This window comes from Tiliqua scincoides, chromosome 6 (genome assembly GCF_035046505.1).
Source record: "Tiliqua scincoides isolate rTilSci1 chromosome 6, rTilSci1.hap2, whole genome shotgun sequence".
Taxonomy (NCBI): Eukaryota; Metazoa; Chordata; class Lepidosauria; order Squamata; family Scincidae; genus Tiliqua; species Tiliqua scincoides.
In genome coordinates this window covers 83825686-83853409 of record NC_089826.1, presented here as the reverse complement: position 1 = coordinate 83853409, position 27724 = coordinate 83825686, and the positions used below count along the sequence as shown (strand labels likewise).

The window sequence follows — 27724 nt, the reverse complement described above, 5'->3', positions numbered from 1 at the left end:
GTCTCTGGAGGTCATGCCACAGCCTCTCCACTGGCCTCTGTGCCTCAGAATGGATCCAGACAGTGACTGGAAGTAACTTGTGGTTTGCATTTGCAATTTCTGGTTTGCTTCCAGGGGCATTCTGAGGTGTAGGGAGGCCAATGGAGTGGGCCATCAGCCTTCCTGTGCCTCAGAATGCCTTCCAGACATGATCAGAAGTCATGGATGTGAATTGGAAGGTGCTTTCGGTTGCTTCCTGGAGGTGTTCTGAGGTGTGGGGAGGCCAAAAATCCCTTTTTTGATCCAGGATCCATGGATCAAAATCCATGGAAGCCAAGTTGGCTTATGTGGAGGATCCACTATACTGTCAAAATTCATTCCTTATGTTCAACATACTTGTAAAACATTTCTCCAGGACAACTGTGCTGATTTGCAGTAAAACAATAAAGCAGTGTGTTCTGCCCTCATCCCTTTGCATAACATTGGAGCCTGCTTGCCTTTAAAAGTCTGGTTTTAATTACAAAGATTATAGCTGTTGATAGAACTTCCTTTCATTCTGGGCTCAAATCTTTGGAAGCAGGAGCTTATCTATTGTTCATGCAGAGTGTTTATTGAATCAGGAGACTTTGGATGAATTAAACTTTGACGTCCTTCATGATGGCCTGACACAAGGCGCCCACCATATATACACACTCCCATATAGTTTAACCACTGTAGGAGATTTTCATTCATATAAGCATCAATAATGTTGAAAGTGTCTTCAGCTTTGCTTGTGCTTGTGATTTCTTAACAAAAGAGGAAAGCGCTTGGATTTGGATTCTCATCGACTAATTTTATATCGGTTATTGAACGAGTATCCATTGCATCGTCTACCTGTATGGCAAATATTGTTTTCTATTTTTTCCCCCCAAGTAGCTGTACATTTAAAATTTCTGCTGTGTCAACAGATTTGGCTGGACATAGCGTCATTGGACAATGGAATATATTGTCTTGTGTTAGATTCTCGCCACATATAATAATCATTTCAAGAGCTGCTGGAATAATTAAATTTTCTCCAGTTGTGTGGGTTTGTTTTTTTTCATTGAGCAATTCTGTTTGCAACTTGAGGAAAGACAAACAGAGCTTTCGAAAGAATGCTACTAAACTCAACACTGCCATTTTTTAACTGTTTCATCCGTTTTCTGAATGGAAAAGGTTTATCGGCTAGATCCACACGACTCATTTCTAGGTGCTTTTTAAATTCTGTGACAAATCCCAGGCCATTCCTTGCCATTTGTACAAACGTTTGTGAAATCAAGAGATAAATAACTTTCATCACAGCTTCTCGATTTAGACTTACTTTCATTCTTACAATTGGTAGGTCCTTCAGCTTCCACTTTCCTATCACAACCCATATACGTTTTCACTCTTGCACAACTTCAACTTTGAATTAAATAATAAATTTATTTGGTACGATAACAATATAGATTAGTCTCTGCTAATGCATACTGAGAGCCCAAATCCTGTCCAACTTTCCAGTGCTGATGCAGCTGTACCAATGGGGTGCGAGCTGCATTGTGCATTGTTCCTTTACCTTGGGGTTGCATTGTGGATAGGATAGGATAGGATAGATGGATAGGATTGGGCCCTCAATCTACTTGTTCTTTTCTGAGCAGTCTTTTGATTCGGCTGTCCATGTTGGTTACTTACAGTCACAACAACAGCACAACAAATCAAGACTATTCCTGCAACAGTTGCTAGTTGTATATGCACATTGTCTTGCACTAGACTGGCCAACATAAACCATTGCCCCTCCCCCTCCCCCACTGCCTACTCTCCTTGCCCAGAGGGGGGCAGAATGCTCTTGGAGTGGTCCACATGTCATGGGAGTGGAAGAGGGCAAGAGCAGGCAGTCAGGCAAGCGCAGCCATGTCAACTACCAGGTGGATGGGCGGAAACGGGGGTGGGTTCAGTGGCAGTGGCACCCACCAAATCCTAACCCTCTTCCCAAACCTGATTCTGTGACCTGGGTCCACGCAAACCTGGTACACGCAATTTTGCTGGTGCAGGCTAGAGTAGATCCCTTTGTGCTGCAGAAGTTTACCCCGGGCAAGGGAACAAATGTGCCCTTACTGAGAGAAGACTTCTGGGACCGCCCCCCTCCCACAGGATGCAGTGTGAGCCATTTTCATGTGGCTGCATCAGAAGGGGGTGGGGGGTGAAGCACAGGATTGGGCTGTGAGATATAATCTCATTGCCAAAGCCACTTCTTAGGAAAGAGCCACTGATGGTGTAGGAAGTAGGAGAGCAAAATGATGCCAAGTTCAGAACTGAGAGAATTGAGATCAGCCCACTAATGAAGCATTTCCATGATGCCATGACAGTGAGCTGAAAATCTTCAACAGTATATTCCACAGGGATGATAAGCAACCGGTGGAGAGTCACTCCGAAAGCAGCCAGTGTGCTCTTTAGAGACATTTCTAAGTAGAAACTTCTAAGAAACTTCTAAGTATTTTCCCTTCCTCTGAGTCCTTTTATTATGGAGTTTGCCAACCCCAGAAGGGCTCCTTTGAAAGACCAACCGTGCTCTTTTGCAGTGAAAGAAAGAAGCAGTGTGAAAGACCACATGCTCACTTTTCTTTTGCAGTGCCAACTGAAATTCTGCCACCACGATAAAATTAGTCTTTTTACAGGCTGAAAGATGATCAATCCAACTTGGACGATGTGGCCATGTCTGCCTTGTCCAAGGACTGTTATGTTAAATGTTTGACAGAGCTACAAAGAAGAGTAAAACAGATTGTATAGAAGCACTTTACAGTGGGTCCTTGGAATCCACAGGGGACCCGTTCCAGGATCCCTGTAGATATCAAACTCCAAGGATGATTAAATGTGACTGGAGGGCCCAGAAGATGTGGAATAAAAGGTACTTTTGATTACAAGGCCCTCTGAGGCCCTTCAGCTGTGGGCTTGGTGTCCGTGAATACTGAAATCCACTGATGCTGAGCCTGTGGATAAGGCCCACCGTATAATACAGTTGAGCCCTCGGTATCCACAAGGGATCTGTTCTTGGTCACCCATGGCTACTGAAAACCAGCTTGTTGGCAACCTTCGAAGACTCTGGTATCGCACTCTGAATGGTGGTTCTGGAACAGCGTCTAGTATGGCTGAAAAGGCCAATTCGGGAGTGACAATCCCTTCCACACTGGGAGCAAGTGCAGTCTGTCCCTGGCCTGTCTCCCTGGCTATGGGCCTTCCTTCTTTGCCTCTTAGCCTCAGACTGTTGGCCAAGTGTCTCTTCAAACTGAGAAAGGCCATGCTGCACAGCCTGCCTCCAAGCAGGCCGCTCAGAGGCCCGGGTTTCCCACCTGTTGAAGTCCATTCCTGAGGCCTTCAGATCCCTCTTGCATATGTCCTTGACCGAAAACCACACATAAGGAATTCCCTGGTTTTCAGTCCCTTAAACTCTCCGAAGGGGACCAGAGCTCTGCTCCAGTCACCTCCAGAGGGCTTTCTGAAGACCACAGAGGCTGTGCACATCCTCCTACAGCCTCTGCAGTCTTGAGTGACCAAAAAGGCAAAAAAAAAAAAAAAAAAAGCTACTTCTGGTTTCTGGAGGGAGACCGGAAGTAATGTTTTTGATGCCTTATAAGGTATTAACCCTTCAGAGGGTTCAGGTGGGGTCAAGTCTGGCTCAACGCGGGGACCCCAAGTCTGGGGGATCTGCTTTGAGTCAGATCCATAGATAAAAGGCTCCACCTGAAACTTGAAAGCAGATAGTTGGCCCTCTAGTTGTTTCTTGGTACAAGTGACCTCCTGTGGCACGATGAATTTGGATGTGCACTTTAGAATCAATAGAATTTAGAATCCCAGAATTTTGTCTTTTTTCTCAAGTCCTGGACACAAGAAGGAAGTGTCCAAAATCCTCCAGTGGTTATTAAGATTTCAGGAAAAATGTGACTATTTCACATCATTTATGTTGACATCTGATGATTGAGCATGCAGACGAGAAACTGAAGGCAAGGACTTTATAATGTGAGTGAGCATTCTGGCCAATATGACTTTCATCTTAGAATCCTGACTAAAGGATGTGCCTCTATAGGTCTTGTGTGTAAAATCACTCAGTGGAGAGTTCCATTTCTGCAAGGTTTTGGGGGTTAGAGATGGATCTTAGGTCCTGAGAAGTATGAAGACCACACAGTCTTTGAAGGAATTAGGAGAAAGTTCTCCAATAAACATGGTTTGCGGCTGAAGCTGCTTTTCTGCATGGAGAAAACTATTGTGAGGGTAAAATTAAAATGGACCTCATGAATTGCCCATCTCTTGCATTGGCTCTCTGGAAATTCTTTGCATTTGTTAATAATTGCCTACCAAGGCCAAGACTGCAATCCTATACAGGATTGTCCTATACAGATGTCCTAAACGTGATACTTTTGAGTAGACATGCATACGATTGTGCTGTATTCGAACAAGACACCTGGAATCTAGCATCTTTCAGTTGCAGATGTATTGCCTTCAAAGGGCTGTTTTAAACAGGACCTTTTCTTTCACAGAGATAATTTTACATTCTGTTTCATCTTTAGTGTTGTGAATCATCTGCATTCCATCTTCTTTCATTCAAACAGGTAAAATGAATTTTGTCTCATGTTCCTAGGAATTAAGGTTGCACTTTCAAGACTGATACTGAGTGTATCAGATGCCCCCTGGTGGCCAAATGGAAGAAAGGATAGCAATGTTTTTTTTTGGGGGGGGAAGGGAAACAAATACTGTATGTATTTTTCAAACTGTGGGTCAGGACCCACTAGGGGGGTCATGAGCCAATTTCAGGTGGTCCCCATTCATTTCAATATTTTATTTTAATATATTAGACTTGATGCTACCATGGTATGTGACTGCATTTTGGGAAATGCACTTTTAACAGGCTAGTCTGTAAATGTTACCTTGCACATGCCCGATCTCGTCTGATCTTGGAAGCTAAGCAGGGTCAGGCCTGGTTAGTACTTGGATGGGAGACCGCATGGGAATACCGGGTGCTATAGGCTTATACCATAGTCTTTTGAGACTGAAGGTTGCCAACCAAGCAAGCTTTTAACAATGATTGTAAATGGAACTTACTCTTGGGTAAGCATGAGTAGGATTGCAACCTAGGATTGCTGAAAATTTTCCTGCTTGATGATCTCACTTCTGGTCATGACATCACTTCCGGTGGGTCCCGACAGATTCTCATTTTAAAAAGTGGGTCCCGGTGCTAAAAGTTTGAGAACCACTGCATGTGATTTTTAAGATATGAAATGCTGATTGCAATATCTTTCCATAAGTCTAGCAACACTGAAGAATAGAGGTACCCCCTTGCAGTTTGGGGTGCTGGAATTTTTACCTGGAGAGATGTGAACTTAGAAAAATGCTGGACCTCTCCAGTTCTCCTAAAACTTATGTCAAAGTTCAGTTAACACGTATTGGCTGAACTTGTGCCTAGATGCTATTGCATGTTTACTCTAGAAATACAGAGAAGCCCCAGGGGCATGGCTACAGTAATAGTCTCTGGCTTGGTCTTGCCACCCCCCACCCCCCATTACAGCTTTAAATCCACTGCCGGTAGCAAACAGATATCTGAGCATAAACTGAACCTCTCACTACTTTCACTTGAACATACTGTTCAAGTTAACAGAAAGCCACCTAATCCTATATGTTCCTGCCTGTTTTTTAAAATAATCAGGACTTTTAATCTGGCCTGCCACTAACAGAAATTCGGGAAGCCTCTGTTAGAGAGAGGACTTTCTCTGCAGTGCCTCACCTGCGGAATTTGCCAGGAATGCGGACTCACTCCCTCTCTTCTGGCCTTCAAGGGTATACTAAAGACCTGCCTGTTTGAAATGACTTTTCTTTCCCTTTTGCAGCAGCTGCTGCTTCTGTGACCTTTTTATTTTACAGCACGTTTTATTTCAAAATTTATATCTTTTTTTCCTGTTTTTAGATAACACAGGCCTACAAAATTGAGGGTCAGAAAAGTTTTCCCCAAACTTTATGGTGGCTTGATATAAATTTGGGGCCCTGATTCCAAAAATGGCATCCGTTTTGCTCTATCACATCTAGTTTTGGAGATACAGTATAGTCTCATTAGTGAATGGTTCAAGCAGCTTCCTCATGAGGAAGCCATGGTGTAGGCTTCCTCATGAGGAAGCTGCTTGAACCATTCACTAAAGAGGCTATGCCATGTCTCCAAAACTAGACGTGATAGGGCAAAACAGATGCCATTTTTAGAATCGGCATCCCAAATATACCCAGGAACTTGTGTAACGTTTAAGGAAGCAAAATGTGTGTTGGCCTGTGCCATCAAAATGGGTAAAAAAAGTTGTAGGTAACAAATATGTTACAAAATGGGTACAAGCCGCAAGAGATGGGATTCTAGCTGGTGAGGGTATGTCTGAAATGGAACAGATTACTGAGGGAGGTGATGGATTCTCTCTCACTGGAGATCTTCAAGCAGAGGCCTTGCAGGTACCTGCTGGAGATGCTCTAGGACAGTGGTTCCCAAACTGCTAGGTAGTGACCCACCAGGGGAACCGGAAGAGGGTCATTCCTCCTTAAGGAGAATGGTCCAGAAATGGGTCTTCTGATGGTGCCACAGCGATCACGGTGCCACCAGGAGCAAGGTGCTTTTAAACTTACCTGGGGAGTCAGGCTGGCCTCCTGGAGGGTCTGGGAGGCTCACAGCCCCCTCTGCAGGCCTCCCCGCTGTTTCAAATAGTCTGATTGCCAATTGGAGCCTACTTCCATTTTTTGCACAAAAACGATTGCCTGCCCACCCCCACAAATATTTACTGCCATCCCAATGTCCAAGTAGGACTTTGGGAACCGCTGCTCTAGGAGTACTTCCTGTTACAGGCAAGGGGTTGGACTAGATGACCTTGCTGGTCCCTTCCAACTCTATGATTCTACAAATATGCAATAAAAAAAACTATAAAGTATCTGTAGGATAATGTAAAATACCAGATCCAGGATTCCAACAGGCCAAAAGAGCCCACGGGTACAAAGCAGTCTTTGTAGAACACTGAAAATAAGCAGTGATGGGCCCAGGTGGCCTTTCTTGGGAATCGTTTGCAAATTATCAGTAGACTCACAACCACTAGAAGTCACCCTCTTATGCCCACTTTCTAGACAGCCAACAGATAGATATCTGACATTCCCCTGAATGCACAACTGTAGCAGCAAGCAAAACTCACCAAAATCTGGCATGGTAGAGGTGTCCTCCCATATTCATTAGTTCCATAGCCACTGTTCTCAAATTCCCCCGCCCATCATGCTTATGACTCACCTCCCTTCATTTGCAAATGCTTTAAGAACATAAGAACATCAGAACAGCCCCACTGGATCAGACCATAGGCCCATCTAGTCCAGCTTCCTGTATCTCACAGCGGCCCACCAAATGCCCCAGGGAGCACACCAGATAACAAGAGACCTCATCCTGGAGCCCTCCCTTGCATCTGGCATTCTGACACAACCCATTTCTAAAATCAGGAGGTTGCGCGTACACATCATGGCTTGTACCCCGTAATGGATTTTTCCTCCAGAAACTTGTCCGATCCCCTTTTAAAGGCGTCCAGGCCAGTTGCCATCACCACATCCTGTAGCAAAGAGTTCCACAGACCAACCACACGCTGAGTAAAGAAATATTTTCTTTTGTCTGTTCTAACTCTTCCAACACTCAATTTTAGTGGATGTCCCCTGGTTGTAGTGTTATGTGAGAGTGTAAAGAGCATCTCCCTATCCACTCTGTCCATCCCCTGCATAATTTTGTATGTCTCAATCATGTCCCCCCTCAGGCGTCTCTTTTCTTTTCCATTCTTTTCATTTCTTTTCCATTCTTTACAAATGGAAACCTTCTGGAAAAGAACCAAACAGCTGAGTGCCAGCCTCTTAGCTGCTAGAGGAACACCAGAGGAACACTAGTAAGAAAGCTAACAGGAAACTGGTGTCTAGTTTCACTGTCTAATTCCTCTGTTATCCACTTCCTGTTATTCTTCTCACTCTTGCGTCCTCCAGCATTCATCTCTGCAGCTTCCTCATTAGGAAGCCATGGCATCTTCTAGCATTCACCTATGAGGACACTATGGCTTCCTGATGAGGAAGCTGCTTGAATCAGCATATAAGGTGGTGATGCCATATCCCCAAAATAAGAGCCAGTCAAGCAAAACTGATGCCATTTTTGGATTCAGCACCCCAAATATACTCAAGAATAGGTTGAACATTTAGGACGGCAAAATGTGCATAGGCTTGTGCAATGCCTTTGATTCTTCAGCATCTGGTGATGGCTCTGAACAACACCTGAGAGCTCCAGAGCTCTGTACAGTAAAGTGTTGCTAAAGTGATGTTTTAAAAGCATCTCTGTAATTGTTCACCCCACGGTATCAATGGACAGCTCATATCCATTTCCCTTGTGCCCTTAATTGCTTTTATTTGGTTCAGTGCAAGAAGACACTGTACAAGGTCTCAAGTGCACCCTTCACAGCGGAATTACTGCTCACCCATCAGTGCAGATGTCCTTCAATATTGTCTAGCCAAGCTTGTTTTTATTGGCCTTTGTGAAATGACTGCAGAGAAATTCCATTAGTAGCTGTAACATTCAAGTTAATTTCTGTGCAGAATAAGTAATTAACAGTTCACCTGTTCTCATTGTGATCCAATTTATCTTTTATGTTGCCAGCTGCTTTGAAATATGCAGATGCTGATGTAATATGTCAGGGGAGCAGTACCTCCAAATGCAGAGATTAAATCTGGGGTAGGACAGTACTACAGTCTTACTGTGTGGCAGCTGCTATACCAAAGACGATAAGAACATAAGAAGAGCCCTGTTGGATCAGGCCAAAAGCCCATGTAGTCCCGCTTCCTGTATCTCATAGAGGTCCACCAGATGCCTCAGGGAGCACATAAGACAACAAGATACCTGCATCCTGTTGTCACTTCCTTGCATTTGGCATTCTAAGACAGCCTACTTCTAGAACCAGGAGGTTGCAAATGCCCCGTCATGGTCTGTAACCCATAATGGACTTTTCCTCCAGAAATCTGTCCAAGCACCTATTAAAGGCATCGAGGTTGGACGCCATCACCGCATCATGTGGCAAGGAGTTCCACAGACTAATTGCTCGCTGGGTAATGAAATATTTTCTTTTGTCTGTTCTAACTCTCCTGACATTCAATTTTAGAGGATGTCCCCTGGCTCTGGTGTTCAGCGATAGGGAAAAGAACATCCCTCTATGCCCTTTATCCAGCCCCTGCATAACCGAGCTAAGTCACATAGTCACGATCGCTTATATGTGCATCATGTACATGCACAAGTGCATGTGCACTTACAGCAATGGAGGTATCAGGACAACAACAGCTGTAAACACTCTCCCCCTGTATGCAATATTGGTAATGATGAGCACCTGTTACATCCCAATATTAAGTATGGAGGGAGGCATTAGTTAACATATGGCACCAGGGTGGTGTAGTCCAAGGGGTAGTGCACTGTCCAACTCTAGGGCTCCTGAACTTTTAACAATTGTGTAGAAGAGGGAATTTCAGCAGGTGCAGCTTGTCATCTCATAGATAACAAACTGCATCTGCTGAAATTCCCTGCTCTAAACAATTGTTAAACATCTGGGAGCCGCAAAGTCGAAAGGTGGGATAATCAGCAGTTCAGGAGTTGGACTTACACCTGGAAGATCAAATTTTGCAGCTGTAGCAACCAGTTGATTTTAGTGAACAGCTTTTTGGTAAAACCAAATATTTCCGTCACAGTTTGCAGACTGGGACATATTAAAGTATTTATTTAAATTGTTTGTATTTCACAGCTTCCGTCCTGATGGGACCATCAGAGTGGCTATCAACACTTAAAAGTAATGCCAGAAATCTTCAATAGCACAGTAAATTAGAGATAACTGTTGCAATATTATAACTAAGGAACAATTGCATCTCAGTAACATCAACAGAAAACCAACTAAAAGAGATATGTCTTCATAAAAACCTGTCTGTATAAAAACCTGCAGTGACTCAGCAAGCCGGGCCTTCCCAGGGAGTGAGTTTCATAATCCTGGCACAGCCACTAAAAAGACTCTGCCTTGTGTTCCCAACAGCCGAGCCCTTCTAGGCATCAGAATGCGGAGCAGCCATTTATTTGAGCTCTTCTTCTTGAGGCTCATCTGCTGTATTGTTCTGTTTGGGACAGGGAAAAATGAACATCATAAATAATTATTACTCATGTTTATATCTTGTCCTTCCTCCAAGGCAGTGATTTTCAACCACTGTGCTCTCAACCACTGTGGGCTGCAAAAGGTCTGCACATGTGCCACAAAAATTTGGTGGAGGGCCATATATAAGTAGGGCATTGGGGGTTATGAACCCCTGACTAGCAGTGCAGCGTGCCTTATCAACTATCAAAAAACTAATAGTGTGCCTTGGCAATTTTAGTGCCTTCGCAGTGCGCCATGAGTTGAAAAAGACTGAAAATCGCTGCACTAAGGAGTTCAGTAGGTTGTACGCGGGTCGCTTCCGTTTAGCCTCACAACAGCCCTGTGAGGTAGGTTAGACGAAGAGATAGTGACTTGCCGAAGGCTTCCCACTGACCTTCCTTGAATGGGTATTTGAAAGTAGGTCTTCCCACTCCTAGCTTAATGCTCTATCCCAGTGGTTCTCAAACTTTAGCACCGGGACCCACTCTTTAGAATGAGAATCTGTCAGGACCCAACAGAAGTGATGTCATAACCGGAAGTGACATCATCAAGCGGGAATATTTTTAACAATCCCAGGCTGCAATCCTACCCACACTTACCCAGTCCCATTTACTAACGTTGTTAAAAGCATATACATAGTTAAAAGCCCGTTAAAGGTACAGATCCGTAACATTTTCCCAAATGCAATCACATACCATGGTAGCGTCAAGTCTTTATTTTTAATATATTAGATGTAAAATATATTTTATTTTTAATGTATTGAAATGAATGGGCACCCTCATGAAATTGGTTTGTGAGTCCTCATGGGTCCTGACATAAGAACATAAGAACAGCCCCACTGGATCAGGCCATAGGCCCATCTAGTCCAGCTTCCTGTATCTCACAGCGGCCCACCAAATGCCCCAGGGAGCACACCAGATAACAAGAGACCTCATCCTGGTGCCCTCCCTTGCATCTGGCCTTCTGACATAGCCCATTTCTAAAATCAGGAGGTTGCGCATACACATCATGGCTTGTACCCCGTAATGGATTTTTCCTCCAGAAACTTGTCCAATCCCTTTTTAAAGGCGTCCAGGCCAGATGCCGTCACCATATCCTGTGGCAAGGAGTTTCACAGACCAACCACACGCTGTGTAAAGAAATATTTTCTTTTGTCTGTTCTAACTCTCCCAACACTCAATTTTAGTGGATGTCCCCTGGTTGTGGTGTTATGTGAGAGTGTAAAGAGCATCTCCCTATCCACTCTGTCCATCCCCTGCATAATTTTGTATGTCTCAATCATGTCCCCCCTCAGGCGTCTCTTTTCTAGGCCAAAGAGGCCCAAATGCCGTAGCCTTTCCTCATAAGGAAGGTGCCCCAGCCCCATAATCATCTTAGTCGCTCTCTTTTGCACCTTTTCCATTTTCACTATGACCCACAGTTTGAGAAACACTGCTCTAACCATTAGATCACACACCCTTTCATTTTCACATCATCTCTTTAACTAAGTGACTTGTGTCCCCTTGACCCTTGCTTAAGTAGTACGACAGCTGAGAAAATCCAAGATTGCAATGCAATGCGGGAATGATGTGGCCACCAAAGAAGGCCACCAGCAAGGCCCTGTTTGGATCACCCCGAACAGTGGATTGTGCATGGGTGGCATTTGTCTGTTTCCGTGGTACTTACAAAGATGTTTCCTGAAAGGCACAATTTGCTGTTGCTGCATACGAAGGATGCTTTGAGATCCCATGGAGCCTGCCCGGACCTTTCCTTTTCTCCCTTCAATTTTTTGGCCCCGACTTCCAGGCAGAAGAGCTGAGCGATCACCTGCATTCTCATTTTTCAGTTTTTACTTCCATGCAAATCCTGCCTGGTTGGATAGTGAGAGCCTGGCTGGGAGGGGCTTGCTCGGGTGCAGTACAGGCAGATGACAGCAGTAGCTGCTGCAGCGGCAATCGCAGAGCCTCTACCAGGCAGTATTTGCTGCAGTCTGCTGCCTGCCACTTTCCTCACATCCAGTCAGATTCCTCAGCTTGTGCAGCACGGGGGCTTGTTTCAGGGGCATCTGACGGGAGCATCTTCACTGCAGGAAGAGTGCCTCTCTCTCCTCTGCATCTCGGCCCCTTCTGGTGTCTGGGGGTTCTGCATTTGGGGGAGCTGTTGTCTCTCCTGCCGCCTGTCCTTCTCTCTCTTTGATTTTTTAAAAAACCGACCACCCAGTTCCACATCTGCGCTGCATCACTCGCTCTCATTATGCTGCTCAGGCAGTGGCAGCATGGATGGTGCTCTTGTGACGACCTCTGCTGATTGTATCAGTCCACTGCGGATAGGCATGCTGAGTAATCCTGCTGTAAATGGGCGAGGACACAGACACACGGAAAATTAACCACGGCTTTCTTCGCGACCACAACTATGTGACTGAAGGTAATGTGCAGGTGCTGGCATTGATCTCTGCTTCTGCTTCTCCCTGCTGGTGCGTTATAAGCAGAAGACAAATTATTCACTTGCTCGGCTCTGTTTAAGTGTAATGACAATCCATTTCTTGTGTAGCAGAGGAAACCGGGTGTTTGGGGCCTGGCTGACATTCAGTGAAAAGCTTGCCAGGTTCTGGTTAAAAAAGCAATGGGACACTTTGATTAGCTGGTTGTGAGGAATAAGGGCAGCTGGCTCCGCAGGAGTAGGAGATAACTTGCAAGAGATCAGAGAATTGGCTTGGCTGAGCTTCCCAAATAGCTCTGGGCAAATATGTAGTCTTTCCCTTGCACCAGATCTAAAAGAGGAGGCTTGTCTCTCTGTCTTGTGTCTGTCTGCCTGAAGTGTTATGTAAAAAGTCTGTCCTTGTCATTGGTATGAATGTTAAGAGGCAGATTGTGAGGATATTCATTTTTAAGCCAAGTAAGATTTGTGTGTCCGCAACACCGCGCAGCTTCGTTAGGAGAAAGGTGGCATTCATGGGCAACTTGATCAGCCCGCCTGCGTGATCCATGTTGTGAACTTCCAAAGCAAGTAGATGTGTGATACACAATGTGATGTACTGTGGCTGTCGCGTCTTAAAGGTGGTGATGGATGTGTTTGGCCGAGTCGGGTGACATTTGGTCGTGCTGCCTTTCAGAAACGTGGTCACCTGGCACATGCCTGATTATTAACGATCTGGACGTGTGAAAGAACAAGATTGAGAGAAATCCAAAGCTGATCTGGGGAGGAAAAGCCCCTGTGCTCAATTTTTGGCACAGACACTTGATGGCATTGCTTCCTAGCCTAGCCTAGCCTTCTCCTGCTTTCATGTTCCATTTTGCCATGCTAACGTTTGTGCCCGTGTGCTTTCTATTCAGCATCCATGTCAAATTTTGCTTCTAATAACTTTTATGTAAACGTGACATTAAGCTTTATGTAAAAATGTGGCGAGATAATTTTTTTCTGTCGATGTGAAGGCTGGTGAAAATGTGCAATGTGGCAGCTGCAGGGTGTTCTGTTCAACATCCAGGCTCGCGCAGAAGGCAGCTGTGCTTTCCATAAAAGCAGAATTCTGCTGCAGGAAGCCAGGGTAGCATTGGATGTCTTCAGTAATTGTCACCAGGAGAGAAAACATTGTTGACCCAGCTGCAACATATTTTTTCACATATAGTAAAAATGTGTCTCATCATCAGAAAATGGGAATTGTTGGCTCTTCCTGCCCAGCGTACTGCTGACTCATGGATGAGTGCCTCACATTTGAGCAGCACTTATTTTGCGTCATCTTCCTGCAAAGGTACCTTGAAGGGTGTGGGAGAATGTTACCTTGCCCAAAGTTCCCCTATACTGTATGTAGCAATAGAACTACAAATTAATGATTTTGTTCATGATAAAACCAGCTGGAAGCTTCATCTTCTTCATTTTAACATAAACAGAGGAACATTAGAAAAGCGCATCTGGGAATGATTCTTATGAATGTCTCCTCTTGAATGCACAAACTGGTATCCATTGGTGAGCCATGTCTTCTGTTTGGTTGTGTGCATCCCCAGGAAGCTTCCTGGAAGAATTTGTGGCATACGTAAGTGCAGATCGTGCAATCATATGGAAAAAAGAGCTTGAGATAATGGAGGACATTTCATAATAGAAAACAAATAACGAAGGATCTTATTTCTCCACATGAAGTACTAACCTAAAGATAAATTACATCCAGAGTTGCAGATGAATACAGATCTGCTGACTTAATTGGACTCTTAGGGCCAAGGTACTCATAGGAGTGCTTTGGGAATTATTTCTATAGAGGCACAAACACAGAAAATGTTGCACCGGAATTGAAGTGCTGATGCTATTTTTCAGGAAAGATTCTAAATGTCTGTAGACTTTCTCTGCTAGAATGCGGCACAAACTTGATGCTCTCAAACGCACCTTATCTAGGTACATGGGGGAGGTCTGGCTCAGTTGGTAGAGCTGCTGCCTTGTATGCCTGAAGACCTGAGGCTGCCAGTTCGAAACAATCGGAAGTACCCGAGAACTAACGACACACTGATATACTGATGAGCTGACCCTCGGTGGCAGAGAGGAGTTGCCGTCAAGTGGAGCGTGGGAGGCGAAGGGCCAGAGAGAGGCCAGACCGGGAAGGAATCCAGCTGGAATGAGGAGTTCTATGAAAGACTAGAACTATTCAACAGCCTGCCTATGTAAACCGCCTTGGATTAAAGTCTGAGGAGGAATCTGACGGCCAAAGAAAGGCGGTATATAAATACCTGTATAAATAAATACATCACTGAGTATATTCATCCAGCTTCTGTACTCCCTTGCTGTATTTTTATCCTCTATTCAGATCCAATGGATAGGTGTATCCAATGAGATTTCTAGACTGTGTGTGTGATATCTCAGAAGCTTTTTTGGCTGGTGGTGGTTCTGGATGGCCTGTACTCATAAAGTTTGAGAACTGCCCTGTTCTGCTTTCCCTCTTGGCCCCTACTGCGCTTTCCAAAGGATACTTTCTTTTAGGTGGATGTAACCCAGCTTGTGTTCTTTGTTGGCTGGTTCAGACAACTCATGAGTGCAACTCAAATGAGCTGTAAACCTATGTATTCCTTCTCCTCATGCATCTAGGAATGCTTGTTTGTTAAACTATGCCACTGTGTGTAAACCATGGTTAATTTAGCCATGGTTTACAAATCAACATTGAAACTGCGTTCTTGGTTTCATTCCCTGGTTTGTAAACCACCCTTAAGCCATGGTTCCCAGGTTTAAATGGCATGCAGAGCCATGGTTTAATAAATAAGGATTGTTGTATCACAACTCTGGGCCAGAGCTGTGCCAGAGCTTTCACTGTGCCAGTGAAGGGGAGGGAAGGAAAGGAGGGAATGCGTGGGCTCAGAGTTCCTTGCAGCATGTTCCCAATCCAACAAACTAAAGTTGGTTTGGTCATGTGAACCTGGTCTCTGTCAGCAATAACAGTGGGGTTGTGTTTGTGAAACGCTGAGCTCTAATTCTTTTTATGTTTTTTACCAGTAAGACATGCAAAATTGTCTGTACCAAACTCATTTCCATTTGAAAAACAACATCCTAGTTAGTAGATTGTACCTAGAAAATTCCTCCTCTGTTTTGAGTTATCACTTATAGCAGGGGTGTCAAACTCATTTCATACAGAGGGCCGAATAGCATTCATGATGCCTGCTGAGGGCCGAAAGTGATGTAATTAGGCAGGAAGTGATGTCATTAAACAGTTCATGACCAAAAATAAGCACTTTTTCTCACTTGGGAACTCATTAGCTGCAAATGACAAAAGAGAAAATGTACATATCTTGATCATATTCAAGATATGGGAGAGCTCAATTTTCAAGCAGGCTGCCCTTTCAGCAGTAACACTTCAGCATAGCTCAGCAGCTGAGAGCCTGAGGGCCGGATAAAAAGCTTCCGTGGGCCACATCCGGCCTCCGGGCCTTATGTTTGACACCCCTGACTTATAGCATTTTCAATGTAAATGCCCCCACTGGAGCCAAATCAGAATCTTTTTACATATTTAGTGGAATGTCCAGCAAATGCTGCGAGATGATTGTCGTTTTCTATAACTCATTCCAGGGTGCTGTAGGTTTATACCATAGTCTTTCGAGACTGAAGGTTGCCAACCAACCATTGAAACAGTGATGTACTCTGAGCTAAACCAAAAATGGAAGTCCTTAGAGGCCACAATTTAACCACAGTTTGACAAGATACAGGATATGATGATCACAGAGCCTGTTTCAGGGAACAAACCTAAAAGAGGGCCCTGAAAGAATGGCTCCATCACAGTACTTGAAGGCTATAGGCATAAAGGGAGTTTCAGGCAGACGGCAGACACCGGCCAAGGACTCATGCCTATCAAAGGGCCCACCTGGCCAGGCTGATGCTTGAACCTTCTGTACTGCTGGCAACAAAAGCACCCAATGTGTCTTCGAAGGGGTGGGCAACAGGTGCTATGGAGACCCAATGCAGAGCCTTCTTCTAGAACCTCAGCGACCTGGTTGCTGGCTTTGGTTTCAGTGACCAGCAGGGGGCACTTCTGTGGGCCTTGGACCCTTAGCACCCTTAGGGCAGGAGGTCAGGTCTAGAGGGTAGAGCCTCCGTCTGCCTGAAGATAACATCCACAAGGTCGCCAGTTTGAGGCCACCAGCACCTTGCGACCTTGAAGCAGCTGACAAGCTGAAGCCGAGCTATTCCATCTGCTCTGAGCCTGGGAGGATGGAGGCCAGAATGTGAAGCCAGATCGGAATGAAACACCTTGAATGTAGTTGTTCTTGAAAGAAAGAACCTTCTTTGAAATTGTAAAAATCCCTATTTAATAAGGGATTTAATAAAGCCTGCCTATGTAAACCGCCTTGAATAAAGTCTTGAATAAAGACCAAGAAAGGTGGTATATAAATACCTGTTGTTATTATTATTATTAGCACTTGCCCAGTGATACCAACCCCTGATGTCAGCCCTGTGATCATTTATAAATCCTAACCAAAGCTGAATGCAGGCAAGACGCAAGTGATGATGACTGAATGAGCTTGTAATTTGGGAGCGATCAATTCTGATTTGATATCAAGCATTAGAGGTGGGAAAAAATGATGATAAAGAAATAAAAACACATAACACAATTTCTGCACTTCTCATTAAAAAACAAACAAAAAACAAACTTCCCAAAAAAAGCTTCTGAAGAAAAATCCACAACATTTTATTGAGGTTTTATTTATTATTTAAAGGGGTGGGGTGCATAGGTAATGACTGTGGTTGCATCTGCTGACACTATACCACCTATATCACCAGTGATTGGCAGTGATTTCCAACCTTTTTCATCTCACGGCACAGTGACAATTTACTAAAGTTGTCAAGGCACACCATCAGTTTTTTGACAGTTGACAAGGTACACCATGCTATTGGTGTGGGGCTCACATCCCCCAATGGCCTTACTAATAAATGACCCTCCTCCAAACTCCCGCAGCACACCTGTAGACCATTTGTGGCACGCCAGTGTGCCACGGCACAGTGGTTGAAAATGGCTGTTCTAAGTCCTCCCAAAGGCCTCAGAACCCTCTCTGGATCTCCGCTGAGCTCCGGTCGCCTCTAGAGCAGTGGTTCTCACACATTTAGCACCAGGACCCACTTTTTAGAATTAGAATCTGTCAGGACCCACCAGAAGTGATGTCATGACTGGAAATGACATCATCAAGCAGGAAAAATTTTTACAATCCTAGGCTGCAATCCTACCCACACTTAGCAAGGAGTAAGTCCCATTGACTATCACGGTTAAAAGAATGTACATAGTAGCCTGTTAAAAATACAGGTCTGTAACATTTCCCTAAATGCAGTCACATACCATAGTAGCATCAAGTCTACTATATTAAAAATAAAATATTGAAATGAATGGGGACCCACCTGAAATTGGCTCACAACCCACCTAGTGGGTCCGGACCCACAGTTTGAGAAACACTGCTCTAGAGGATCCCATTCAGGCTGTGAGTTCGGGGGCCTGTGGATATTCAAATCCATGATCGCAAATCCACAGATAAAGAGGCCTGTAATGTAAAGAGGCACTGTAATGTGATTGAATAAAAGCACATCACTGCTTTCTGCACTTCCAACTTTGGAAAACACCAAAATCCATGAAAAAATAAAACAGTTTTCACTCACCTTTACCTATCAGATATGATAAGTATCATATCTACCTATGACAGGTGGGATGTCTACTGGTCCTTTCAGAGCTGGGGGAAAGAGCTGAGGCATGGCCTTCTCTGGTACGGCCCCTTCTCTTTGGAACCAGCTATTGACAGAGCTCCACGTTATCCCACTTACTGAAGATTGTGAGAAATGGCACTGGGGCAACTTTTTATTGCATTTTAGTCAATATATAGTTTTAACTGTGCTTCTATGATGACTAGTGAAATGCCCTCATATCAGCATATACGTCAAGCTGATGCTGAGTCAGACTGTTGGATCATCCCTCTCAGTACTGTATTGTCTGCTCTCCAGGGCAGCTGTTCTTCAGGGTGTGAGATAGAAGGTGTTTTTTCCAGCCCTGTTGCCAGAGATTCTCGACAGTGATTGTACAGTAATTCCTGGGATTGAGGTGGGACCTTTTGCACAAAGGACGCTAAGGTATGACTCTTCCCCAAATTATGATGTGTTGGGTATGTGTGGAATGAGCTGTAGTCTATCTCTGTGCGCAGACATGTTGCAGGTCCCTGTGGTAGCGTTGTGAAACAGCACACAACAGCCCCCAGCCCACCCATCAGGGATGGAAGGCGGACTGAGTTGCCAGGTTACTTCCAAGGCCAGAACTGTTGTCTTTCTGATAGGAGGTAGGTCTTACAGTAAAGAAGGTAGCACGGGTGAACTTGAGGACAACGATGGGGCATTAAATCTGCTTTCTGTTCTTGGTTGCCCCTGGATTTTAAAAGTCAAGACCTACCTTCTGTCTTTGCTGTGGACCCTTGGTATCCGTGGGGGATCCATTCCAGGACCCCCTGCAGAGACAAAAACCCCCAGATAATTAAATCTATGGGGGGGGCTGGAGAACTGCCATAATACCTGGGGGCCATGTGCAGAGGTCATGTGCAGTCTCCCGGCCGCCTCAGAAGGTCTCCCAGATGCAACTGAAGTCACGGAGGTCCAGAGGTTGTGTGCAGCCTCTCAATTTTCTCAGAATACCTCCCGGACACAACCAAAGTCACTTCCAGTTTGTGCTGGCAACTTCTGGATGAGTCTGGGATTGTTCTGAGGTCCTCCAGCTGTGGGCTTGCCATCCACATATGCTCAAATTCGTGGATGCTGAGCTGTCAGATCAGGAGGGGCCACTGTATAGCACCAGCATCCCCATAGTCCTAGCTTGGCTTTTGATCACATTAACCTGCACTAGATGTGACTTACCTGATCAGACACACAAGTCTTCCTGCCTCCAATTTTCAGGTTTTTGTTGCCTGCCAGAAACTACAAAAAGGGGGGGGTTAGTGGGTGTTAAACTACCTGATAGGCCACTACATATGTCTGGTCGGCTGCTTTGGGTTGATGTAGGCTTGCACTAACACATGACTGAAATTGAAAATTTGTTCTTGTGTAAATTTTATTAGGTTTTTTTTTATGACAGTATCTTGAGCATTTTATTAACAAGGCAGGGCCAGAAATGTTTCCAAAGAGTACACAATCAAAAAGGAATACCTGCATGAATTTTGCTTTTACTACGAATTGGTGGTTTTCATTTTCGGTCCTTTCAAAATGGTTTGGATATTAAATTTTTAATGGCATGGCATTAGTGAGGTTGGGCAAGATGGGCACCTCCTTGTGAGAGGTCTCTAGTATTGATGTGCTCATATTGTGGCACCAGTGCAACAATGTTTTCAGAAAACAGGTTTCAAAGGAACAAAAGTCGGTACTTTTCCACGCTAGACATTACAGAGCAGAAATGTGTGGTTCAGGGCTGGCCTTAGGAGCTGAAGGGGCCCAATGGAAAACATTTTTGCAGGAGGGGGCACCCCTGTGGGGGCCCCTACTAACCAGGATGAGCTGCAGTGGTGAGCCACCTGGTAGTGGCATCACCGCCAACTGCTTCTGGGTGGGATTTCAAGCCATTCGGACCCAGCGGTGGGCAGATGGGCCATTCAGTGGCAATGCTCCGCTCACTGCACTCTCCTTGTAACACCTTGGCATGGAAGATTCCATGGCGGAGTGTCAGCTACAGAGTGAGGTGCTGGCTGCGGCTTCAGGCGATCCGCTTGCTGCTCCAGTTTGGGACTTCTCCAGGTGTGGTAGCCAATTTGGCCAAATGGGTCCAATTGCCCTAAAGCCAACCTGATGTGGCTGTCTTCTGATTTTTTAACTTGTATTTTTTTTTTTTTAATGAAAAGCAGGCTCAGGAAGCTGCAATTAGGAAAAGGAGGACAGCAGGAGGAGGGATTTCCTAATGGCCTTACAATCATTTTTCATGTTCACAGTTCCCCCCCCCCCTCCAACTGGGGAGAGTCGTGGGGTGGTTGCACCAGTTTTTAAATTGCTCAGTGCTTTTTTATTTTCAGGTTTGTAAGTGCCCTACAAAAAAAGATTAACAATACAAAGGTTTGCCTTCCCTAAGGATGTAGATTTCAAAAAAACAAAACCCTGTAGCATCCAGAGCAGAAAACTCCCACAGTTATCCCTCCTATCATCTTTCCTCTTCCCCTTTTCTTGTGGAACAAATTAGCCTTTTACAGGCATGCTTTCAATCCCACACACACCCAGATCCAGGTGGCTGGTATTATATTATGCAACATCTACTGACAAAAAGGATACGAAGCACTGCGGCATGTACAGAAGATGAAAACCTGCAGTTCAGCTGACATGAACACCTTTTATCCGAGCACTGCCACACTTCCCCACAGGGCCAAGCTCAGCCTTGCAATGAATGCGTACTGTCTCCAAGTGTGTTTGGGGTGTCGTTTGTAAATGGCATGGGGGTACTGGGACTGTGAAATGGGGCAAAACTGTGGCAAGGGTAGGGGCGTCAGGATTTTGCCCTTGCCACAGTTCCAGTCCCAATTTTGCAGGCCTCCTCCCCTCCCTGTGCATTATTGTTAATGGGAAAAAGCTTCAACTGCAAGCAGAGGCGTAACACACTGCCCTGGCACCCAGGGCAGTGATATCACGATGTCATGTGACATCACGATATCATGACATCACTTCCAAGTTTACCCTGGAGGAGGTGTGCTCGCTGCAGTGGTTTTGTGCTTCCCCCATTCCTTCTCCTGTGGAAGCTCCCCTTCAAGGGGAGAAGCTTTCACAGGAGAAGGAAAGGAGAATGTGAAGCCGATAGCACCTTCACTAACTAGAGTTGAACCTGTGGGGCAGTCATGTGCACCCTGCTATCATAGCACCCAGGGCAGATGCCCCTCCGGCTGTGCCCTAGTTTTGGCTCTGACTATGAGCCAGTAGAACAGAGGTCAGCAAACTTTCAACTTTAGGGATCCTGGACCTTTAACAATTGTACAGAAGAGGGAATTTCAGCAGGTGCAGCTTCTCATCTTACAGATGACAAGCTGCACCTGCTGAAATTCTCTCTCCTGCACAATTGTTAAAGGTCCAGGATCCCTTAAGTTGAAAGTTTGCCCACCTCTGCCATAGAAACTTCCCCCCCCCCACAAATAATAGTGTGCAAGGGTACAGGAACAATTACAATAGTGTGCAAGACTACAGGAGCCATTGGGAACTGTGGCGGGGGAAAGTCCTAACAGCGCCCTACCATCGCGCTACAGCTTTGCTCCTTTTTGCAGCCCACTTTTTACAAAAGAATTCAAAACAAACCGGGCCCCATTCCATTCCATTCCATGTTATAGGCACTGGGTTATGTAGGAGGTAGCTGTGAATCTGGGCTATTGTTACTTCTTGATGCTCAGATGTTGGCTCTGGTCAAGAGTGCTTTTAACTCCTGCCTGGACTCGCCAGGAGGAGGTGAGCAGCCCCAGCTCATCACTGAAAGCCCTGGCTGAGCAAATGAGATAAGGAGGCCCACCAAAGCTGGCCCCCTTCAAAGAAAAGCGTTGTGGGCTAACAACCCCTGCCCAGCTGGTACACAGAGTCACCTCCCAATGGCTTGCAGGAGCCGAAGGATACAGGTGAATGAAAAACTGTGGGATGAGCAGAAGAAGGGCGGGGGGATGGGCGAATGGGGCGGGGCAAGGGGGAAGAGTGCTGGGCTCAAAAGGCACCCTGCAATAGTGTTGAGAAGAGAGATCTCTGGGGACACAAGGGGTAAACCAAGATAGTGCTGCTAAGGGGCTTTGGAGGGGGTCAATTGGCCTGGGTTCCATGCCTTGGGGACACCTTTAGGGGGCCTTCTGAGCCCTGGGGAGGCCATGCACGGCCTAGCAAAAACTGGCCTTTCTAAGGTCTCCAGCAAACCTTCTGAGGCCCAGGGAGGCCTCCCTGCACCACCTCCCAGATACCCCCAGGGCGATTCTGGATATCTGGCCCCTGGGGGGCATGTTGAAATTTTTTTGCCCCCCCCCCCCGGTGCCAGATCCCTTAGCTACACATTTGTGCCAAGGAGGACAACCCTGAAGGAGGAGAAAGAGTGCTGTAACTCCCTTTCTGCAACTTGGGCAGCAAGATCCTAACTTGTGCTGGAATGGGGAGGCTGGCAGGCCTGCCCCATCTCCAGCGCAAGTTTGGGGCTGAAAGTGGCTCAGAATTCATTCCCCTTACCCCAGGGAGAGCTGCTGCAGCCCCAATGAGTCTACGCGGATCTGCGCCACCTAAAGAGGTGGTGCAGGTCTGAGCAGCCAGGAGCTGCCCTAGGCTGCCAGTGAATGGGGTTAGGATCCAGCATAAGTGCTGGGTCCTGGTCCAATCCCCTACTGTCTTGCTACTCGCCCATGGCCCGCCCCCCGAGCTCAGCCAGGGCAGACCTACCTTCCTCTGTCAGCGTAGAGGCTGGATGCAGTCTCCCTGGGCCAGCGCACGTCCTTGCACCGGCCCGTCTGACGCTTGAAGAGGTGCAAACGTGCTTTACGGCACATTTGAGACTCTCCTGGGCTGGTGCAAGGGACTTGTGCCAGCCCAGTGCAATCACAGGATTGTGCTCTGAGATAGTAATGGTGATAGAGCCAGCTTTAACAGATCACCCATGAGGCAGCTGAGCTAGCCTTCAGCTGATAGGACTGTTCTCCAGAGGAGTGACAGAGCGTGGTTGCAGCATCCCAGGGAGGAGCAGCTTACAGCTAACTTTGCTTGTTACACTAGCTGGAGTCCAGGGATCTGTCCATTATTCAGTGGTGGTCCTGGGAGGGTCAGGGGGGACGGAAGTCCCAGGTGCCACACCTGTGGGCCCTGTGGGGGTGGGGTGGGCAGCATGTGTGGTCCTGTGCCCTGGGGTGGCACAGAGGCCACGTCCGCAACTGCCATTATAGATATCATCCTTCAACAGAAGGATACTGCATTGGCTACAGAATAAAATACTAATATAAATCAAATATTAAAACAGCAAGTAAGTATAAAAACGCTGACAGCTTGAAAAAGAGAGTGAGGAAAAAAACAATGAGAAAGCAGCAACATTAAGAGCACTGAAACATTAAAAGGCACGAACCAAAAAGAAAACAGTGAAAGCATCAAGTGAGCCTCCCCAGGGAGGGAGTTCCACACTGGGCCAAAAGAGCTCTTTTCCTATGTAGTTACCCGCTTCATTTCTAAAAGCAGAAGCACACAAAGGAAGAAGAGCATTGGTGGATGGCTGCAGTGTCTGGACAGGTTGATATGCAAGCAGGCATTTCTTTAGGTACCTGGATACAGGTATGTACCAGCATCTTGAGCTGGGCTCAGAAATAGACAAGCAACCAGTGAAGCTTTTTCAGTACTGATGAGATGCGTTGCTGATGCATGGCCCTAGTTAAAATCCTAGTGGTAGCATTCTAGACTTACTGAAGTTTCCAAACCTTCTTCAAGGGCAACCCTATATGAAACTGTGGGGTCTGGTGTCCCTCCCAAGCTCCGAGACAGCCACTAGGAGTCCTGGCAAACAGCAGTGGCAGTTTGCTGGCTCAGTGATGATGTCACAGCCAAATGCTTGGGAACGAAGAGAAGAGCTGTAGCGGGGTGCTGTGATGCCCCAGGCAGGAACAGAGTGACGTCACGTGATGTGATGACATCACGTGACATCACTTCGGGAAGTGATAAGAGTGAGTGCCCGTGCTGACAGCCACAGCTGGGGCAAAATTGTACAAGCCACGGCTTTGAGCAGCGTGGTGGCAGGTGCTTCCCAGCTTGGAGAAGGAAAATAGCTGACCAGCTGCTGAGAGGGTGCGTGTGTCCCAATTGGTTACCTAGTCAGAGGTGATTGGAGCGTACACACACTCTCAGCATGCTCTCAGCAGCCAGCAGGGCGATTTTACCCCAGCTGCACATGTGCTCCATTCACTTCCCAACTGGGGAAGTAGTTGGAGCGCACATGCTGGTGCCCACCTCCAGTTGGCACCTGAGGCTCTTGCCCTGTCTTGCCCCCAGGGAGATATGCCCCTGACAAGGAGATGATGACAGCACAGCAACTGACAGCAATCTTCACTGGACAGGGCTAAACTAGGTGTGAGAACCCTTTAAGGGGGCAAAGGCGGATACAGAAAGGGGGGGTAAAAGATAGGGAACAGGAAGTGGAGGGGGAAGAGAGAGGGGAAGCTGGCAGAAGCCAGCAGAAGGAAAGAAATAAGAACACTAGAAGGGAAGAAGGCAAGGAAGGAGGAAGGGCGGGCTGGAACACATGGACTGGGTAAGGAGACAGAAGCCCAGGAGGGATGAGAGGAAAGTGTTCCCAGGACTAAAAATATTTCTTCAGACCCAGAGTTGTAATGCGCTGCTCCAGCACAGGGGATCCTGGAGTGGATCCTCTGCGGATAAAAAGCCCTGACTGTACCTACATCTTGTTAGCAGATCTAGTGGTCTGGAAGCAGGGAAAGGTTTTTGAAGTCACTATGACAGCTGCTGCCATTACTAGACATCAGCTCAAGACATCAGAGTTGCTGCTTGGTGTCAGGATGTCTCAGGTGTTTGTGGGGCTGGACTCTCACCAGAGCGAGAGGCAGGGCATACTCTGTAGTTCTTTACTTGCAATTTTAAAAAAAGAAATGTCATTCAAATAGCAGATTTAAACTCATTTCAGAATCAATAATAGTCACACACAAAAATTACCATTTACTCCTGGTTCTTTCTGTGGACTTGCGGCTAAAACACTAGGACAGCGGTCCCTAAACTTTTTAGCACCGGGACTTTTTTAGACAACGCTCTCTCCGGACCCACCTAGATTTACCAAACTTTAAAAAAGGAGATCTAGAAAGAAATATTTATTTATTTATTTATAAGTAATCAGAAAAAAAGACCTTCAAACATTTATCTCCCTATATTTACACATCCTTGCAAACTTCAAGAGCTCAGCTCCTTATAGAGTAATTAGCAACTGCCTTGCAAACTGCAAGCTAAGCTCTTTTCAGGGTAATTTGATTTTTGAAAAAGTCTCAGGACTTGAGGCAATTAGTTATCTGATGTTTCCATCAGCCTTTGGCGACCCACCAAAAAATCAGGTTGTGACACACCTATGGGTCCTCACCCTCAGTTTAGGAACCACTGCACTAGGGTAAGAACATAAGAACAGCCCCGCTGGATCAGGCCATAGGCCCATCTAGTCCAGCTTCCTGTATCTCACAGCGGCCCACCAAATACCCCAGGGAGCACACCAGATAACAAGAGACCTCATCCTGGTGCCCTCCCTTGCATCTGGCATTCTGACTTAACCCATTTCTAAAATCAGGAGGTTGCACATACACATCATGGCTTGTACCCCATAATGGATGTTTCCTCCAGAAACTTGTCCAATCCCCTTTTAAAGGCGTCTAGGCTAGACGCCAGCACCACATCCTGTGGCAAGGAGTTCCACAGACCGACCACACACTGAGTAAAGAAAGATTTTCTTTTGTCTGTCCTAACCCGCCCAACACTCAATTTTAGTGGATGTCCCCTGGTTCTGGTATTATGTGAGAGTGTAAAGAGCATCTCCCTATCCACTCTGTCCATTCCCTGCATAATTTTGTATGTCTCAATCATGTCCCCCCTCAAGCGTCTCTTTTCTAGGCTGAAGAGGCCCAAACGCCGTAGCCTTTCCTCATAAGGAAGGTGCCCTAGCCCCGTAATCATCTTAGTCGCTCTCTTTTGCACCTTTTCCATTTCCACTATGTCTTTTTTGAGATGCGGCGACCAGAACTGGACACAATACTCCAGGTGTGGCCTTACCATAGATTTGTACAACGGCATTATAATACTAGCCATTTTGTTCTCAATACCCTTCCTAATGATCCCAAGCATAGAATTGGCCTTCTTCACTGCCGCCGCACATTGGGTCGACACTTTCATCGACCTGTCCACCACCACCCCAAGATCTCTCTCCTGATCTGTCACAGACAGCTCAGGACCCATCAGCCTATATCTAAAGTTTTGATTTTTTGCCCCAATGTGCATGACTTTACACTTACTGACATTGAAGCGCATCTGCCATTTTGCTGCCCATTCTGCCAGTCTGGAGAGATCTTTCTGGAGCTCCTCACAATCACTTCTGGTCTTCACCACTCGGAAAAGTTTGGTGTCATCTGCAAACTTAGCCACTTCACTGCTCAACCCTGTCTCCAGGTCATTTATGAAGAGGTTGAAAAGCACCGGTCCCAGGACAGATCCTTGGGGCACACCGCTTTTCACCTCTCTCCATTGTGAAAATTGCCCATTGACACCCACTCTCTGCTTCCTGGCCTCCAACCAGTTCTCAATCCACGAGAGGACCTGTCCTCTAATTCCCTGATTGTGGAGTTTTTTCAGTAGCCTTTGGTGAGGGACCATGTCAAACGCCTTCTGAAAGTCCAGATATATAATGTCCACGGGTTCTCCCGCATCCACGTGCCTGTTGACCTTTTCAAAGAATTCTATAAGGTTCGTGAGGCAAGACTTACCCTTACAGAAGCCATGTTGACTCTCCCTCAGCAAGGCCTGTTCGTCTATGTGTTTTGAGATCCTATCTTTGATGAGACATTCCACCATCTTACCCGGTATGGATGTTAGGCTGACCGGCCTATAGTTTCCCGGGTCCCCCCTCTTTCCCTTTTTAAAAATAGGCGTGACATTTGCTATCCTCCAATCTTCTGGCACTGTGGTCGTTTTGAGGGACAAGTTGCATACCTTAGTCAAGAGATCTGCAACTTCATTCTTCAATTCCTTAATAACCCTTGGGTGGATGCCATCAGGGCCCGGTGACTTATTGATCTTTAATTTATCAATGAGGTCTGAAACATCTTCTCTTTTAACCTCTATCTGACTTAACTCCTCGGTCAGGAGGGGCCGTTCGGGCAGCGGTATCTGCCCGAGGTCTTCTGCCGTGAAGACAGATGCAAAGAACTCATTTAATTTCTCTGCCATCTCTAAGTCTCCTTTTATCTCCCCTTTCCCTCCCTCACCATCCAGAGGGCCAACCGCTTCTCTGGCGGGTTTCCTGCTTCTAACATATTTGAAGAAGCTTTTATTATTCCCCTTAATGTTGCTGGCCATGCGTTCCTCATAGTCTCTCTTGGCCTCCCATATCACCTTCTTACATTTCTTTTGCCACAGTT

General features: G+C 46.0%; 1 protein-coding gene and 1 pseudogene across 1 annotated transcript in view; both read left to right on the top strand.

Annotated features, from left to right (window-relative positions):
• Positions 1-27724, top strand: part of PPP2R2C (protein phosphatase 2 regulatory subunit Bgamma) — a 100132-nt gene that overhangs the window by 4832 nt on the left and 67576 nt on the right. The window lies entirely within an intron of this gene.
• Positions 4881-4997, top strand: LOC136656440 (5S ribosomal RNA; annotated as a pseudogene).